A 20,147-nucleotide genomic window follows, 5' to 3' on the forward strand; every position below is an offset into this window, starting at 1 on the left:
GTGGGTCAGGATTACAAAATTTCTCAGCCTCCTTGGACAGAAATGGGGCTGAGCTTCAATTGCAGTTAACAACTCCCCAAAATGTCCATTTTTGGGATCCAGGCAAAAGAAACTCAGTCCATTCTTGTTTCCTGGGGATGTTATACAGCCCAAGGACAAAAGTGGCTGGATTGGACTGAGTTTGGATTTGAAATCTGGGCTTTTAGACTCAAAGCAGAAAAGAAATGATGAGGTGGAGATGGAGAAGGCATGATCCCTTTGAGCTGTACAAAATAAAGAGGCCCATGTCTGCTTGAGAACATGCAGGTAAATCAGGCACTAATACCACACCCTTAAACTACAACAAAATCTAAGGCAGCAATCAGAATGCAACAGCAAGCTCATCTCCTGAATGTCCTTGATTTCACAGCTTCATGGCTCTCTTCTCTCCCAGATGCAATGGCTTTCCAATGAATGGGCGTGAATGTGATGGCTGCTGTTTCTTCCTTTTCTTTTTCAGGTGCCCCTCTTTGCTTCCTGCTGCTGCTGCTGCCGCTGCTGCTGCTAAGTCACTTCAGTCGTGTCTACCTCTGTGCGACCCCATAGATGGTAGCCCACCAGGCTCTGCCGTCCCTGGGATTCTCCAGGCAAGAACATTGGAGTGGGTTGCCATTTCCTTCTCCAATGCATGAAAGTGAAAAGTGAAAGTGAAGTCGCTCAGTCGTGTCCGACCCTCGGCGACCCCATGGACTGCGGCCCATCAGGCTCCTCTGTCCATGGGATTTTCCAGGCAAGAGTACTGGAGTGGGGTGCCATTGCCTTCTCCTTGCTTCCTGCTAGGCCACTTCTATACTGTGAAGTCAATTCTTCAGCTTCTCCTTCCAGATAGATAAGAACCCTAGCATTCCACTGAAGCGACTTAGCAGCAGCAGCAGCAGCAACAAGCATAGCTTTGAATGCTAGTTGGAACTTAAGTGTCTACAGTCTACTTGTACCGCCAAAGATGTAGCTTCTGCTACTACTCTGATTTATTGCATTCTGTTTGGTAAAAAATGTCTTGGACATAGCAAGCAAGGCGTCAGCATACAAAGAAACATGCATCTTGCCAAGATCTTACAATCTTACAATCTTATTACAAGATAAAGCCCAGGACACCTCTTGCTTAAGGATGTTCTTTAAGATAGCCCAAAAGGATAGCAGCAATGTGATTAATAACCCCATCTGTTTCACTCCTTGAATTTGTTTCCAGGGAAAATACACCTTTGATCACTAGGTGCTGACGAGGGTATAACCTGGCCCGAGGTGTTTCCCTGGAGTGAAATATGCAGCACTTCTCAACTCCCAATTCCATTTAATTTATTGTTTGTTTTTGCTCAAGAAGAGGCTGTTTTTACAGCTGACCAGATTTAGAAGCTGGTTTGGGGTGTTTCATTTCCTTATATGAAGAGTTATAACACAGGGGACGGTAACCAGCTGTTTCCACCTTCACTAAAGAGGGAATGAGCCTCTACTGTAGCAGAAAGGACTTGGGTTAGTTGTAAGAAGGAACTTCCTTAGAGAGTTACTATCAAGGGCTGGGACTCCCTGGTCTGGGGGCTCTTAAATAGCATTCTGTTGTTTCTCTTGGGGATAGATCACATGAGACCAAGATTAACAGCATAAGAACCACCTGAACAACTTGTCTCTGTTCCTTCTAGTACAGTGTCTCTATACATGGGATATTTTGAGGTATAAATGAGCTATATAATCATTAACGAGGCTGGGCCTTTGTGGATAAATGAATGACTAGGAGTAAGAAAATTTGGGGGTATTTTTTTGAGTCTTAGAAAAAGTGCTGTTCCTTTACATCTGATTTTCAAGTAAATGCCACAGCAGTGATGGGCTGGAGTCTTGTATTGGCTCCCAGGGCATTCAGTGGTTAAATGTTTAGGATTTCTTTTTGTTTTTAGCAAGTCATTTTTAAACATAGCTGTTCATAAAAATTAAATTAGGTAAGCATACAATTAAATATGTTGTATTGAAAACAAGGTACAAAATACATAAAACTTACCACTTTATAATTATTTTACTACCTTTAAATTGTATACATATTCTTTATATTATGTGTATCTATTGCATCTGTATAGTAGAAATGGTAGGAAAGTTATGACTAACCTGGACAGCATATTAAAAAGCAGAGACATTGCTTTGTTAACAAAGGTCTGTCTAGTCAACGCTATGGTTTTTCTAGTACTCATGTATGGATGTGAGAGTTGGACTATAAAGAAGGCTGAGCACTGAAGAATTGATGCTTTTGGACTGTGGTGTTGGATAAGACTGTTGAGAGTCCCTTGGACTGCAAGAAGATCCAACCAGTCCATCCTAAAGGAAATCAGTCCTGAATATTCATTGGAAGGACTGATGCTGAAGCTGAAACTCCAATATTTTTGCCACCTGGTGTGAAGAACTGACTTATTTGTAAAGACCCTGATACTGGGAAAGATTGAAGGCAGGAAGAGAAGGGGACAACAGAGAATGAGATTGTTGGATGGCATCACTGACTTACTCAAAGGACATGGGTTTGGGTAGACTTCGGGAGTTGGTGATGGATAGGGAGGCCTGGCATGCTGTGGTTCTTGGCATCACAAAGAGTCAGACACAACTGAGTGACTGAACTGAACTGAACTGATTGCACATGTCTTCCCAGGTGCACATTTGGCAACATTGTATTGGCAATTTGAATTCTGTCATGGTGGGAGTATTTATACCATTGAAATTGGCAGACTATATAAATCAGAGTTTTTTTTTCCAAATCTGGGTATTAAATATTTCTTAACACATTTACATGGAAGATAGAAAAAGACAAGATAGAGGAGAAAGATAAGTGAGGGTGGAGAGAGAGGGAGAAAAGATGAAGGAGGAGGAAGAAGGGGAGGGGGAGAGAGATTATTATATTTCCTCAATATTTTTATTAGTAAGACAATAATATAACAACCACTTATCTTTCTCCTCTGCTCACTTTTTCTCTCTTCCTTGTAAATGTTTTAATAAATACTTAACATTTGGATCTGGGAAAAGCCTGATTTATATGGTCTGCCAATCTCCTTAAGGAGATTCAGTTCTGTTCAGGCACTCAGTCATGTATGACTCTTTGTCACCCCATTGGATGCTGCATGTCAGGTGTCCCTGTTCTTCACCAACTCCTGGAGCTTACTCAAACTCATGTCCATTGGGGTGGTGATGCCATCCAACCGTTTCATCCTCTGTCATCCCCTTCTCCTTCTGCCTTCAATCTTTCCCATCATCAGGGTCTTTTCCAGTGATTCAGATCTTTGCATCAGGTGGCCAAAGTATTGGAGCTTCAGCTTCAGCATCAGTCCTTCCAATGAATAGTCAGGATTTATTTTTAGTGATATTTCTCCCGACAATCTTGATTCCAGCTTGTGCCTCATCCAGCCCAGCATTTCACGTGATGTACTCTGCATATAAGTTAAATAAACAAAGTGACAATATACAGCCTTGACTTACTCCTTTCCCAATTTGGAACCAGTCTGCTGTTCCATGTCCAGTTCTAGCTGTTGCTTCTTGACCTGCATACAGGTTTCTCAGGAGGCAGGTAAGGTGGTCCAGTATTCCCATCTCTTTAAGAATTTTCCACAGTTTGTTGTAATCCACACAACCAAAGGCTTAGGCTTAGTCAACAAAGCAGAAGTAGATGTTTTTCTGGTATTCTATTGCTTTTTCAGTGATCTAACAGATACTGGCAATTTGATCTCTGGTTCTTCTGCCTTTTCTAAATCCAGCTTGAACATCTGGAAGTTTTCAGTTCATGTACTCTTGAAGCCTGCCTTGAAGAATTTTGAGCATTTCTTTGCTGACATGTGAGATGCGTGCAATTGTGCAGTAGTTTGAGCATTATTTGGCATTGCCTTTCTTTGGGATTGGAATGAAAACTGACCTTTCCCAGTCCTGTAGCCACTGCTGAGTTTTCCAAATTTGATGGCATATTGAGTGCAGCATTTTCACAGCATCATCTTTTGGGATTTGAAATAGCTCAACTGGAATTCCATCACCTCCACTAGCTTTGTTTGTAGTGATGCTTCCTAATGTCCACTTGACTTCACACTCCAGGATGTCTGGCTCTAGGTAAGTGACCACACCATCATGGTTATCTGATCATTCAGATCTTTTTTTTGTATAGTTCTTTTGTGTATTACTGAAATGTCTTCTTAATATCTTCTGCTTCTGTTATGTCCATACCATTTCCGTCCTTTATTGTGCCCGTGTTTGCATGAAATGTTTCCTTGGTATCTCTAATTTTCTTGATGAGATCTTTATTCTTTCCTGTTCTATTGTTTTCCTCTATTTCCTTGCATTGATCACTGAGGAAAGCTCTCTTATCTTTTCTTGCTATTCTTTGGAACTCTGCATTCTGATGGGTTTTGCTCATCTCCTCCTTGCCTTTTGCTTCTCTTCTCTCGTCAGCTGTTTGTAAGGCTTCCTCAGATGACTATTTTGCCTTTTTGCATTTCTTTTTCTTGGGAATGGTCTTGATCACTGTCCCCTGTACCATGTCATAAACCTCCACCCATAGTTTTTCAAGCACTTTCTCTATCAGATCTAGTCCTTGAATCTGTTTGTCACTTCTACTGTATAATTGTAAGGGATTTAAATTAGATCATACTTGAATGATTTAGTGGTTTTCTCTTTCATCAGTTTAAATCTAAATTTTGCCAGGGGTTCATGATCTGAGTCACAGTCAGCTCCTGGTCTTGTTTTTGCCTTCTTTATTTTTTTTTTCCCTGAAGGTCAGTTTATTACCAAAAGAAGTCTTTTTTTTTTTTTTTTTAAAGAAAATGTTCAGAATTTCTTAGTCCAAAAAATCCTTTTATTTTACCTTGAACTTAATTAGCACAAGTAAAATTTGGACTTGGTGGGAGCACACATCAGATGACTTAACCATCTAAGTCACTACTGCCAAAAAGAAAGATAATGTGGGCCACATGTACAATTTTAAATATTCTAGTAATTTAAAAATAAATTCAAAAGCAAAAAGAGATATTAATTTTAGATATATATTATATAGCTAAATTTTCCCAAATTATTATTTCAACATAAAATAAATACAAAAATATTAGTGAGCTATTACATTTCTTAGTAACATATTTTTGAAATCTGGTGTGTCATTTAGTTACAGCACATCTCAATCAGACTAGTCACATTTCAAGTGCTCCATAGCACATGTCACTTGTGGCAGCCATGTTGGACAGGCCAGTCTATTCAGGGATGCAATGGCTGGGTGTGGCTGCTGCTAGTGTAGATGCTCATGCTCCCAGTCTGCACAGACAGTATACATAGAGTTTTGTCTTACATGAGTGTTAGATGGGGCCTGAAGTTTAGTTCATCCCACTCTCAAATTATAGATGCAAGATGAGTGAATTTCAGAGTTTTTAAACTGCCCTAGTTTACACATCACATGGGCCATAAAGATGGGGTGGTTATAGAATACAAAGACTGGTTATATTTATAAAGAGATTATACCTTGTAAGAAAAATGTGCTAACCCCACATGTTAGTAGTAATTATAACTAATTTGGTGAGAAATAATTCTGTTTGAGAATAGAGGACTTGGAATAAAGGCCTTTCAAAGTGATTCCAGTCCTATTTATCCAAAGCATATGGGTAGATCCATAAGGAAATGCAGCTTGAATTTCCTATTTCTGCATGAATTTTAGGGAACTTAAGATTTGACAATCACAATAAAGTTAATTTGTTTTTTCCTTTAGTAATTAAAACTTTATTTAAATATTGAATCAGTCTCAGAAGCTGGTTAATTAAAAGATCTGAGGAATTTAATTTTATTGGACAAACTAAAGACATTGGATGGTGGGTGATTACTCTTACAGAGAGATAAGGGAAAAGTAGCTCTTACATCAGATCCATAAATAGTAAATAGAAGTTTATAATTGTCTTTTGTTCCTGTTGCATGTGGTTAGTGTATCTAATCATCTCTCTGTATTTCTTCAAAGATCTATTATGGAATGTCTACCACCAAACATAAAAGAATTGATGTTCTATATATTATAAAATAAAGAACCTTATAAACAATTTTTTGAGGAAAAAATCAATTGCCTTTTATCGCACTGGGCTTAGCATACGACAAAGTTATATTTTTTCTTATTTTCTCATAATGAGATCTATATTCTTGGAAAACATCAATGTTTTCCAAAAGTCTATTTTTTAGGCAGCACCAGTATTTATTTCTCTTTTTTAAACCCCTTGAAGGTCCTTTTACACTTTTCATAATTACAAAATAGTCTTGGCATTATTGGTTTTCTGGAGTCATGGAGGGGCATTTGTACATATCTTCATTATACTTGTGTGTACCCTTTCCATGTATAGCAGATGCATAAGGTACATTCTGTCTCCAAAACATAAAAGAGTCTTTAGCCTTCTTTTCTCTTGAGTATAGGGAAGAACAAATCTGGAGATCCAGTGGTCTCCATCTTTCTAATTTGATGTCAGAATCAAAGTTTGGAGGGCAAATAATTTGTTTGGAAGGTGATCCAAGGAAACACTGATAGGAGAAAAAAAGACATTAAAGGAAATATTATCAAGCAAGTTATACCCTTGAGCAACTGGAGATTAAAATCCTAGGGAACTCTGGGAGGCATTTTAAAGCATGTACTCAGAGTCATCTCATGAGGGATCTGAAATAGTTTTCTGCCAACTCTTATTTAATCATTCATACAGGAATGCTTCTGGGGACACTGATTACCCAGCAATTCTAGCCTTCCCTGTACATGGGCAGAACAGGTTTGTAGACAAGAGAGAGCTTAAGGCAAAAAGTTGCAAGTACTGACAGTTGGACATTAGATTGGTGTGCCAGGCAATACTAAATTCCAAAGAGATATGGCTGGTAGTGAAGTTAACTAAAGAAACTTATAAACAATGTAGAGGAAGAGACAGTATCTACACAGATTCACACATTAACACACATTTAATAAATACCTACCGAGAACCCATGCATACCTTGCACTATACATTAAGGCAGCATGCAGTCCTTATCCTTATGGAGATATCATTTTAGTGACATACATTTATTGAATGTTCTTGCTGTTGTTCAGTAGCTAAGTCATGTCCAGCTGTTTGCAACCACACAGACTGCAGCACGCCAGGTTTCCATCTTTTTCATTATCCCCCAGAGTTTGCTCATTGAGTTGGATGAGATGCCATCCAACCATCTCATCCTCTGTCATCCTCTTCTCCTCCTGCCTTCAATCTTTCCTGGCATCAGTCTTTTCAACTGAGTCAGATCTTTGCATTAAGTGGCCAAAGTATTGGAGCTTCAGCTTCAGCATCAGTCTTTCCAATGAGTATTCAGTGTTGCTTTCCTTTAGGGTTGACTGGTTTGATCTCCTTGCAGTCAAAGGGACTCTGAAGAGTGTTCTCCAGCACCCTAATTTGAGAGCATCAATTCTTTGGTGCTCAGTGTTCTCTATGGTCCAACTTTCACATCTGTACATCACTACTGGAAAAACTATAGCTTTGACTATATGGACCGTTGTCAACAAATGTTACATATAATATTCTCAGAAGACCTAAGAAAGATCACCTAAGGAGAAAAATCTCAAACTTCTCACAGGCAAATTTCTGTCTCTCTATTAGCATTTCTGTCCCCAGTTAGTTGTTGCTGCATAATAAGTAACATTAAACACAATGGCTGGTTTCAGGTTATTTTTTAACTGATTCTGCAGGTCTTAAATTTGTGATGGGCTCAGCTGGGTGGTTTTATTGACCTGGATGAGATTTGGCTGATCTTATCTGGGCTTATTTGTACTTTAACTCCCTTGTTGATTGTGGGCTAGGGTTCCCTAATTCTCCTCCTGGTGTCACTTGTTCTCCAGTGGGCTAGATGAGTATTGTTCCCATGATAGCAGAGTTCCCAAGACAACCTAGACAGCAACCTTCAATGCATAAGTGTTTTTCAAGCCCTTGTTTGCATCATGTTTGCCATTCTTCCATTGGTCAGAACAAGTCATGAGGCCATCTCACTTTCAGGACTGACGGAAGACTCTGATCATTGATAGCAGGAGATACAAAAGTCACATTGCAAAAGATGTGGATATGCAGCAGGGAGGAAATTGTGGTTAGTTTTGCAGTCTGCCACAAAATAAAGAAGATTTTTCAATCTACCACAAACATAACACACACCTAATATAATAGAGAAAAAATTGTACCAAGAGTCTGTTAAACGGAGAGTGTGCGGTGCCATGAGCACTTGTACCAGAGAATTCGCCCTTGTGTTGGTTATCATCGTCTGTGTGTCTGGCAATATTTCACAATTCCCCATTAGAAAATTGTGCCACTTGGATTTCTGTGGTTTGAAAGTCCAAAACATACGTGGGAATCATGTGCATCATATTTTCACTAACAAGGTTAAGCAGTTTCTGGTTCCTTCCCAGAAGTCATCAAAACTACTACAACAGCATGAGCTGAAGGTGGTAATTATGACTGTCTTGCTTCACTGTTTGGAAAAGTAGTATTAACTGATTAACTCCATACTCACGGAATGGGGCTGGAAATAATGCCAACATATCTATATTCTTCCATTGCTCCAATAACCACCATTCCATCCTGTCACCTCTACAAACATGAATTCCTCATTCACTGATTTCCTTGTTCTGGACATGTATGAGAAATTTATATCTATTAGTACTATTACTGGTCCTGAAAATGTTTTAACCCAATATTTTTTTTCTAATAGAAAAAAATGAATAGTTAAAGTTTTCCTGGATTCTAAAGATGTGATTTAAATAACTTATATATGCAAAACTATGGTATAGATTTCCAAATTTAAAAATAGTTGAAAAGTATAAGTATTTAGACTTCTAAATTTTCCAAATTTATTTTTAAGATATTACCAACTCACCAAAAAATCCAAAATCTTGACTTACCAAAAAAGGGAAAAAACATTAACCAACAACTCATCATCATAATCTAAATTGATAGCAATTGGGCTAAAATGAGAGATGACTAATATCAGGGTCAATCAGACCTACAGTTACTGAAGGTTCTCTCTTCCAGTCCCTCACACCCCGAGACACATCTGGGTAACAGGTGTTTATGAGCACCTGGGAAAGGAGAGCACAGATTCCAGTTTAATATGCCAACCTCTATCTTTTTCAGAGCTTTCATACTTAATCCTGTTTGGAATGGCCATTTCCTGCTGTCTTGCTTCATTGGTTAGAGTCTTCTCTTTGGAGAGGCCTTCTCAGTATCCCAGAACTTCCCTCCTGCCTTCCTCTCCATTTTCGCTTTGTTTCAGTGGCAAGATCACCTGGTGGTGCGACGGCAAAATAAAGGGCGGGACATCCATGGTTTCAGGCCACTTTCTGAGATGTAGCCCTCAATCCATACTCTAAAATCACCAGGAAGGGCGCAAGCTAGGGCATGCTCTTCTTCTCTCCCTTAGGCACATACTGTATATATTCTTCAGGGAAATGACCAGAAGGGGTATATATGTGTATATATATATACACACACATGCATATGCAACACATACATATATATGCATAACATGTTGATATATACATATTGAAATATGTATGTATGTATATAGGGACACAATATGTATGAAAAAACAGAAAAACAAAACTCCTGAACAGCTTTTAGCAAAGAAAATAGAATTAATGTATTAAACAGAAAAAAATCTTAAATAAGTAAAACGAAAGGGGTAGAGAAAGGGGAACTTGGATGCAGGCTATCAAAAGGAATAAAATTCCAGTTTTAGGATAAATAAATACTAGGAATGTAATGTACAACATAATAAATATAGTTCACACTGCTGTATGTAATATATGGAAGTTATTAAGATAGTAAATCCTAAGTCTTCATTAGAAGTAAATTTTTTTCTATTCTTTAATTTTATGTCTATACGAATGATTGGTGTTCACTAAACTTATGGCAGAAACCATTTTATGATGTGATTTGTACGTAAGTCAAATCATTATGCTGTACACTTTAAATTTATATAGGGCTAAGATTGAAGGCAAAAGGAGAAGGAGCTGAGGATGAGATGATTAGATAACATCACTGATTCAACAGACATGAATTTGAACAAACTCTGGGAAATAGCAGAGGACAGAGGAGCCTACTGTGCTACAGTCCATGGGATTACAGAGTTGGACATGACTTAGTGACTGAATAACAACAGCATGCTAGTTATATCTCAGTAAAATGGAAAGAAAATTTAAAAATAAGTTAAATGAATGCATTCAAAAAAGTGCGGAAAGGTTTGATAACTTGCAAGAGAAATACACAGTTATAAGGAAAACTGAAATGTAAATGGGAGATATGAAAGATAACTGTAGTAAAGCAGTAGTTCCTAAAGTGTGATCTCAAAACAGTAACATCAACATCACCTGGACAGTTGTTAGAAATAGAAATTCTTTTATCTACCTAAGATCTACTGGGTCAGAAATTCTGGTTGTGGGGCCCAAGCTTCTGTGTTTTAAGACACACCCTTGGGTGACTCCAAGGCAATCAAGTGTGAAAACCACTTGCTGTAGAGAACCAAACAGATCAACTGGATTGTGAGCCAAAGATTATTAATTGGGCCAGAAGATGAAGTAGAGAAATTCTATCAGAAGATATCAGGGATGAATAAGGATATAGAAAAATGTATGTTGGGAAGGGAGAAGGGAATGGCTACCTGGACAAGGGAATGGCTACCCACTCCAATATTCTTTCCTGGAGCATCCCATGGACAGAGGAGCCTGGCTGGTTATATATAGGCCATGGGGTCACAAAGAGTCCAACATGACTGAGCAACCATCACTTTCACTTTCAAGTGTTAACAGTCATGGTAGAGAGAAGTAGAAGGTTCAATATCCATAGTAGGATATCTAAAACCTGCCTACCAATAATTTTCCAGGATTAAATAAAAATTTAGTCTATTTCACATTAAAGTCCAGATTTTCATCTTGTTTTTCCAATAAACTGGAAGATCTGGCAACATTAGCTCACTTATTCACATAACAATTAGCCATGCTGACTAGCAGCTGCTCTCTTTAGATGAAGACTTCCCAGAGGACTAGCATGTGGGTGCCAGTGGCAGATGGGCAGATCAATTCCAGCTCTATCAAGTACTAACTGCATGACTTCAGACCACCTTCTGAGTCTCCATTCCCTAATCTAGACAGTGGGTTTCATAAGATACCCACCTCATAGTTGTTTTGAAGTTTATATGAGTCAGTATATGAAAAGATTCAGTGCTTGGAGCTTACTAAGTTGTTTAAAAACACCAGCTATTAATTTTTTTTGTCATAGACCCCTCCCAACTCTTGACACTTAAGTTCAGATTTTTCTTACAGCCAATCTGGTTCACTTCTGCTTGTTAAGTTCCCTGTTTGCTGCCTTTTGGAAACAGTGATTCCTTCCCCATCCCTTCATGACCCAACTCTGGTTGGTTTGTTAACATCTCTGGACCTCAGTTTCCTCTTCAGTAAAATGGGAAATGACCTGCCTCAACCTCACATGTGCATGCAAGTGGAATAGTGTCTGTGGACATAACTTCCACAGAATGGGCACTTGTAAATGCTTGAAAGTTTTTTGATTTAATCATTCATCTTCATATTAGCACAAGATGCTACAGCCAGTGTATAGTGGTTCAAGACAGCCAATTGCTAGATTTTCAAGAATTTTGAGTTTGTTGTTAAACACTGCCAATATTAAAAACTGAATCATATAGACATACTTAATTTACTTATATTAAAAACTTAGGTAATAAATTATCAAAAACCTTCCTCATTTTAATTTGTTACTACATTTTTCCACAATCTAAACTATTGAGATGAATTCAGTCTATTTTGTCTGTGAGATAGAAACACCGTACAATTCTATTTTACTCCACATTTCTTCCCAATTCACAGCTCAGTGACATCACGTGGGTGGGTTGAAACTGACCATGACTGGAATATTTATCCCTTAGAATTTGTCAGAAACTTCAAATCAGGGCTTTATTTACCCTTGAAAGGCCAGTTATAAAATATTTACCAGAGCATCAGTAAGATCTTTAAAATCTGCTTGGAAAACAAAAACAAACACAAAATCGTGCTTATTACTAGGGAACTATAAATGTTTTGAAGTGCCAGTAGAGATAATAAAAAAGACGAGTCTATTATATTTTAGATTTGCCAGGAAATTCACAAGCTAGATACGGCATTAAACATTAAAAGTTAAAGTTGAATGTTTTAGAACCCTGGGAAATATGCTTTTCAACATTTCTTTTATTCTTCCTGTCATTTACCCATTGCAAATAGCATTCCATTTTTCATGCTCAAATAAAGGATTGTTTCTATAGTAATAATTATGAAGCAGAAACTGCACTCTTTACATACATACACAGTTCTCACAACTACTTTCTGGGGCAAATCCTAGTTAACAGATGAGAAAATTGCATCTCAGAGAAAATAAAGTGTCTTGAACATAATCAGTCTTGAAAGTAGCAGAGCTGGGCATAAGCTGAGGCCATCAGACTCTTAAGACTGCATGCCTCCACTGCCCCTCCCACTACCAGCCTGGGCTCTGGAACTGATATTGAAGGTCATGGTGAAAGATGATTTCCTCCAAAGAGAATAATGAAAAACAAGGAGATTCAGTTAATTTTCCTTTCTCTCTGTATTTTCTTCCCAGATCATTCAAGTAAAGCTTTCCAGATTTAAGAAAATAAAGATTCCAATAACTTTTAAAATTCTGTGAAGTTTTAAAAATATTTATTTATTTATTTATTTCTGTGTAGTGTTAGTTGCAGCACGTGAGATCTTTTGTTGTGGTAGGCAGGCCCTCTAGTTGCTTTCTAGTTTTGGCTCAAAGACTCAGAATTGTATTGTGCATACTCATGCAAGGGCTTAGTTGCCCCGCGGCATGTGGGATCTTACTTCCTCAACCAGGGATTGAACCCATGTCCCCTGCAACGGAAGGCAGACTCCCAACCAGTGGATTGCCAGGGGAGTCCCCATGAAGTTTATTGAAAAATTATTTTTCCTTCTTTATTGGCTCAGGTCTGTAGCCATTTTTTGTCAACAAGTATCCAAACAACTTTACCTATTTCTGCAAAAGTGTCAGGAAAACCATTGCTCCTGTCATCAACCTGGTTTAATCCATCTTTCTAGGAAACTAAGCTTTTTGTATTTTGGAAAATAGCTTAAATTTTTTGAAAATACAATAAATTTAGAAGAAAATAAAAAAATGAAGATAGACACACAAGAAAGCATGTGTGCACACTGTACTACCACCCTCCAGTTTCATTTCTAAATGTGTGTTCTAAAAATGTTGCCTATGCATCGAACCTGGACTGGCGATACAATATTGTAAAGTAATTAACCTCCAATTAAAAAAAAAATGTTGCCTATGTACTTTAGATAGTATTTGTTTCTGAGATCTTTGTCACTTTCTATTACATCATTATAATTATTTCTTGCTGTTCCAGATTCTTAGGCATTGTTATTTTCAATGGCATGATGAAATATGAAAGATTAATGAAGAAATGGATATTAATTCTATAGACCCAGGTAAATGGAACAGTAAAACTTAAAGCTGTGAAAAATATGCTCTTCCTATTACAAAAGATTACACTTTTCAAAAGAACAGTTGATGTTTCCTAGAGGTAGCCTAGCATGTTTCCATGGGAGCTTATTAGCAAGATTCTTCATGGGTCCTATCCCAGACCTATTGACTCAGAACCTGCTTTTTGACAAAATGCCCAGGAGATTTGTATGCACATTAAAGTCTGACAAGCATGACTTTGCTTCATATTGTATTATGTATTATATAATACATATATGTATTATATAATTGTGAGATAGACTTATCTTTTGTAACCAGCATTCACAGTTGTATAGAAATACAGGTTTCAGAGGGTGACTCTCCCATGGACTTTGGGGTACACGTTCTTCTCAGAGTCTCATGCTCACATCTTAAAGCAAGATAAATGAAATTGCCTTCCCGAATCATGTGGATTCACTTGACCAAATTTATATAAGCTTTTCAACAGTCATAATCCAATGTTATAGTTTACAGTGTACTTATTCCTGTTTTTCCCTAGAGTAGGAAAAAGTGACAAAAATTAAATATTTCAACTGAATGTATTAATACCTTATTATCAAAAGGAACCCCTCCCCCTTGTGAGGGAAATGGATACAATGAATTATGTAAAAGAAACTTGCTTAGTCCTATGGTTCTTCTCTTAGTGACTGAGTATGGCACAAGAAATAAGCTATTCTAGAATTTCCTTTATTTCTCATTTATTATTCTGTTCAAGAAATTAGAGACACCAAGGGAACATTTCATGCAAAGATGGGTCAATAAAGGACAAAAATGGTATGGACATAACAGAAGCAGAAGATATTAAGAAGAGGTTGCAAGAATACACAGAAGAACTGCACAAAAAAGATATTCACGACCCAGATAATCATGAGGGTGTGATCACTCACACTCACCTAGAGCCAGACATCCTGGAAGGTGAAGTCAAGTGGGCCTTAGGAAACATCACTACAAACAAAGCTAGTGGAGGTGACGGAATTCCAGTTGAGCTATTTCAAATCCTGAAAGATGATGCTGTGAAAGAGGTGCAATCAATATGTCAGCAAATTTGGAAAACTCAGCAGTGGCCACAGGACTGGAAAAGGTCAGTTTTCATTCCAATTTCAAAGAAAGGCAATACCAAAGAAAGCTCAAACTACCACACAATTGCACTCACTTCACATGCCAACAAAGTAATGCTCAAAATTCTACAAGACAGGCTTCAGCAGTATGTGAACCATGAAATTCCAGATGTTCAAGCTGGTTTTAGAAAAGACAGAGGAAGCAGAGATCAAATTGCCAACATCTGCTGAATCATTGAAAAAACAAGAGAATTCCAGAAAAAAACATTTACTTCTGCTTTATTGACTATGCCAAAGCCTTTGACTGTGTGGATTACAATAAACTGGAAAATTCTTCAAGAGATGGAAATACCAGACCACCTGACCTGCCTCTTGAGAAACCTGTATGCAGGTCAAGAAGCAACAGTTAGAACTGGACATGGAACAACAGACTGGTTCCAAATAGGAAAAGGAGTACGTCAAGGCTGTATATTGTCACCCTGCTTATTTAACTTATATGCAGAGTACATCATGAGAAACGCTGGGCTGGAGGAAGAACAAGCTGGACTCAAGATTGCTGGGAGAAATCTCAATAACCTCAGATATGCAGATGCCACCACCCTTATGCAAGAACATGAAGAAGAGCTAAAGAGGCTCTTGATGAAAGTGAAAGAAGAGAATGAAAATGTTGGCTTAAAGATTAACATTCAGAAAACTAAGATCATGGCATCTGGTCCCATCACTCCGTGGCAAATAGATGGGAAAACATGGAAACAGTGGCTGACTTTATTTTTTGGTCTCCAAAATCACTGCAGATGGTGATTGCAGCCATGAAATTAAAAGACGCTTACTCCTTTGAAGGAAAGTTATGACCAACCTAGACAACATATTAAAAAGTAGAGACTTTATTTTGTCAACAAAAGTCCATCTAGTCAAGGCTATGGTTTTTCCAGTAGTCATGTATGGATGTGAGTGTTGGACTATGAAGAAAGCTGAGCACCGAAGAATTGATGCTTTTGAACTGTGGTGTTGGAGAAGACTGTTGAGAGTCCTTTTGACTGCAAGGAGATCCAACCAGTCCATCCTAAAGGAGATCAGTCCTGGGTGTTCATTGGAAGGACTGATGTTGAAGCTGAAACTCCAATACTTTGGCCACCTGATGTGGAGAGCTGACTCATTTTAAAAGACTCTGATGCTGGGAAAGATTGAGGGCAGGAAGAGAAGGGAATGACAAAGAATGAGATGGTTGGATGGCAATACTGACTCAATGGACATGGGTTTGGGTGGACTCCGGGTGTTGGTGATGGACAGGGATGCCTGGTGTGCTATGGTTCATGGGGTCACAAAAAGTCAGACATGCCTGAGCGCCTGAACTGAACTGTACATTTTTACCTTTAAAGCACTCACTGCTACGTACGAGAGATTCTAAATCAGTAAAAAGGTAATGATTTAGAGAAGAACTGTGTTTGTGGGTAATCTTTTTTTATTTTACAGTTTACAAGAGATGGTATGATAAGTGTCCAGTGTTTGGCTGCAATTGTTTTCACTGCAGTACAATTCCATTTTCCCTGACCTCTTTACAGGTAGTGCAAGGAGATAGAGAGGACTGTTCATTTGTTTATGAAGTCCGGAGATAGGTAACAGGAGTTGAATTTATGGCATTAAAAACTGGGGTTAAACTTGTCTGAATCTGCATATATGTGTCCACTTATGTACACTGTATGTGCCTGTTTTTGTACTGGGAGCTTGGATAAATGGAAATAGAGTGGGATAGGATCTCCTTTCACAATTCTTGGAGAAATGGTGGTTATCTCCTTCTTTGGAATTCTCCAAAGGAGAGTTTCCTATTTGTTCATATGGTGTAGATTTTGAGTTGCTTCACTGCAGAGGATGGTGTACCCAGGGTCTTTCTAGTCCTCTGAATTCATAAATCAGGTCTGTCTAGCAATCATTCATTTTGCAACTTTCTGTAAAGTGAGTCAGAAAACTCAATTGTCTCTAAATTTGTATAAACTTATCATATCAAAGTGAAAAGTGGAAGTGTTATTTGCTCAGTGGTGTCTGACTCTTTGCAACCCTGCCAGGCCCCTGAGTCCATAATTCTCCAGGCAAGAATACTGGAGTGGGTAGCCATTCTCTTCTCCAGGGGATCTTCCCAACCCAGGGATTGAGCTGGGTCTTCTGCCTTACAGGTGGATTCTTTACAACCTGAGCCACAAGCAAAGTCCTATCTTAGCAAAGCTTACCCTAAATTTACAAGCCATTGCTGATAGTTCATCAGGTATCTTTCCCAAACATGAAAATGCTTTTTTAAAAGTTTGCATATCCACTGCACTGTTCAGGACAACATAAGAATATCTATCATCTCAATGCCCACTAGAGGTGAAATAGAGGCACAAACAAGTGGCACTGTATCACAGTGATTTCAATTCAACTGGTATTTTTGGCATGAACATGTGACTTTTGTATGTAGATATGTTACTGCTTGCCTTTGTCTAGGGCTGTGGTTGACTCATTCCTTTCCAAGGAACATGACTCTTTGGTTCAGTCAGTTAAGTTCAGTTGCTCAGTCGTGTCTGACTCTGCGACCCCATGGACTGCAGCATGCCAGGCTTCCCTGTCCACCACCAACTCCCGAAGCTTGCTTAAACACATATCCATTGAGTCAGTGATGCCATCCAGCCATCTCATCCTCTGTCATTCCCCTCTCCTCTTGCCTTCAATCTTTACCAGCATCAGAGTCTTTTCCAATTAGTCAATTCTTCACATCAGCTGGCCAAATTATTGGAGTTTCAGCTTCAGCATCAGTCATTCCAATGAATATTCAGGACTGATTTCCTTTAGGATGAACTGGTTTGATCTCCTTGCAGTCCAAGGGACTCTCAACAGTCTTCTCCAACACCACAGTTCAAAAGCATCAATTCTTCGTCACTCAGCCTTATTTATGGTCCAACTCTCACATCCATACATGACTACTGGAAAAACCATAGCTTTGACTAGATGAAACTTTGTTGGCAAAGTAATGTCTCTTCTTTTTAATGTGTTATCTAGTCTAGATTTGTCATAGCTTTTCTTCCAAGGAGCAAGCATCTTTTCATTTCATGGATGCAGTCACCATCTGCAGTGATTTTGGAGCCCCAAAAAATAAAGTCTGTCACTTCTTCCATTGTTTCTACATCTATTTGCAATGAAGTGATGGAACCAGATGCCATGATCTTAGTTTTCTAAATGCTGAGCTTTAAGCCAGCTTTTTCACTCTCCTCTTTCACTTTCATCAACAGGCTCTTTAGTTCATCTTCACTTTTCTGCCATAAGGGTGGCATCATCTGCATATCTGAGGTTATTGATATTTCTCCAGGCACTCATGATTTCAGCTTGTTCTTCATCCAGGCCCGCAGTTTGCATGCATGGTGTACTCTGCATATAAGTTAAATAAGCAGAGTGACAATATACGGCCTTGACGTACTCCTTTCCCTACTTGGAACCAGTCTTTTTTTTTTTTTTCCATGTCTGGTTCTAACTGTTGCTTCTTGCCTTGTATACAGGTTTCTCAGGAGGCAGGTAAGGTGTTCTGGTATTCCCATATCTTTAAGAATTTTCCACTTTGTTGTGTTTCACACAATCAAAGGCTTTGTAATAGTCAATAAAGCAGAAGTAGATGTTTTTCTGGGACTCTCTTGCTTTTTTGATGATCCAACAGATGTTGGCAATTTGATCTCTGGTTCCTCTGTTTTTCTAAATCCAGCCTGAACATCTGGAAATTCATGGTTCACATACTGCTGAAGCCGGCTTGGAGAATTTTGAGCATTATTTTGCTAGGCAAAGGAGAAAAGGAAAGATATACCTATTTGAATGCGGATTTCCAAAAATTAGCATGGAGAAATAAGAAAGCCTTCCTCAGTGATCAGTGCAAAGAAATAGAGGAAAACAACAGAATGGGAAAGACTAGAGATCTCTTCAAGAAAATTAGTGATACCAAGGAAACATTTTATGCAATTGGGCACAATAACGGACAGAAATGGTATGGACCTAATAGAAGCAGAAGATATTAAGAAGAGGTGGCAAAAATACACAGACAAACTATACAAAAAAGATCTGAATGACCCAGATAACGATGATGATGTGATCACTCACCAAGAGCCAGACATCCTGGAATGCAAAGCCAGGTGGGCCTTAGGAAGCATCTCTATGAACAAAGGTAGTGGAGGTGATGGGATTCCAGTTGAGTATTTCAAATCCTAAAGGATGATGCTGTGAAAGTACTGCACTCAATATGCCAGCAAATTTGGAAAACTCAGCAGTGGCCACAGGACTGGAAAAGTCAGTTTTCATTCTAATCCCAAAGAAAGGCAATGCCAAAGAATGTTCAAACCGCTGCACAATTGCACTCATCTCACAAGCTAGCAAATTAACGCTCGAAATTTTCCAAGCCAGGCTTTAATAGTGCATGAACATAGCTGGTCTCTTCTCAAATGCAAAGAGTCCCCAGAGATGAATTCCTCAAAAAAGACATAATTTTTCCTCATTTTATAGGGTCAAAAATAGGCATCGATCTAAAAGAACATAACTGTGAAAAGTAAGCGACATTAACACATATTTAAAAATCTGTATTTCCTAGTGATCTTTTAAAAAGTGGAAATATTGGCAGATTTTATTTCCTTGGTCTCCAAAATCACTATAGAGGGTTACTGGAGGCATGAAATTAAGAAGCACTTGCTCCTTGGAAGAAAAGCTATGACCAAACTAGACAGCATATTAAAAAGCCAATATATCACTTTGCCGATAAAGGTCTGTATAGTCATAACTATGGTTTTTTCAGATGTCATGTACAGATGTGAGAGTTGGACCATAGATAAGGCTGAGCACTGAAGAACTGATGCTTTCAAAATGTGATTCTGGAGAAGACTCTTGAGAGTCCCTTGAACTGCAAGGAGATCAAACCAATCAACCCTAAAGGAAATCAACCTTGAATATTCTTTGTAAGGACTGTTGCTGAAGCTGAAGTTCCAATACTTTGGCCACCTGATTCAAAGAGCCAACTCATTGGAAAAGACCCTGATGCTGGGAAAGATTGAGGGCAGTAGGAAAAGGGAGTGACAGAGGATGAGATTGTGGGATGGCATCACTGATTCAATTGGCATAAGCTTGAGAAAACTCCAGGAAATAGTGAAGGAAAGGGAAGCCTGATGTTTTGCAGTCCCTGGGGTTGTGGAGTCCGACCCAAATTTAGCAACTGGACAACAACTACATACATTAAAATGTGATGGCACAGATAAGTTCTCTATGAATACAGAAATATGAGGGATAGTTATGAGGTTACTGCTATGATTTGAATGTCTTTCCCCTCCTTCCTCAACCATTCATATGTTGAAACCTGGTAATTGTTTTAGTATGTGGAGCATTTGAGGGGTGATTCAGTCATGAGGGCAGAGTCCTCATGGGTGGAATTAGCGCCATTACGAAAACCAGCTTCCTTGCCCCCTTTGCCATTTGCGAATATAATGAGACAACTCTAGACCAGAAGATGACCCTCATCTGACTATAC

The sequence above is a fragment of the Capricornis sumatraensis genome, chromosome 15 (genome assembly GCF_032405125.1).
Source record: "Capricornis sumatraensis isolate serow.1 chromosome 15, serow.2, whole genome shotgun sequence".
NCBI classification, from domain to species: Eukaryota; Metazoa; Chordata; class Mammalia; order Artiodactyla; family Bovidae; genus Capricornis; species Capricornis sumatraensis.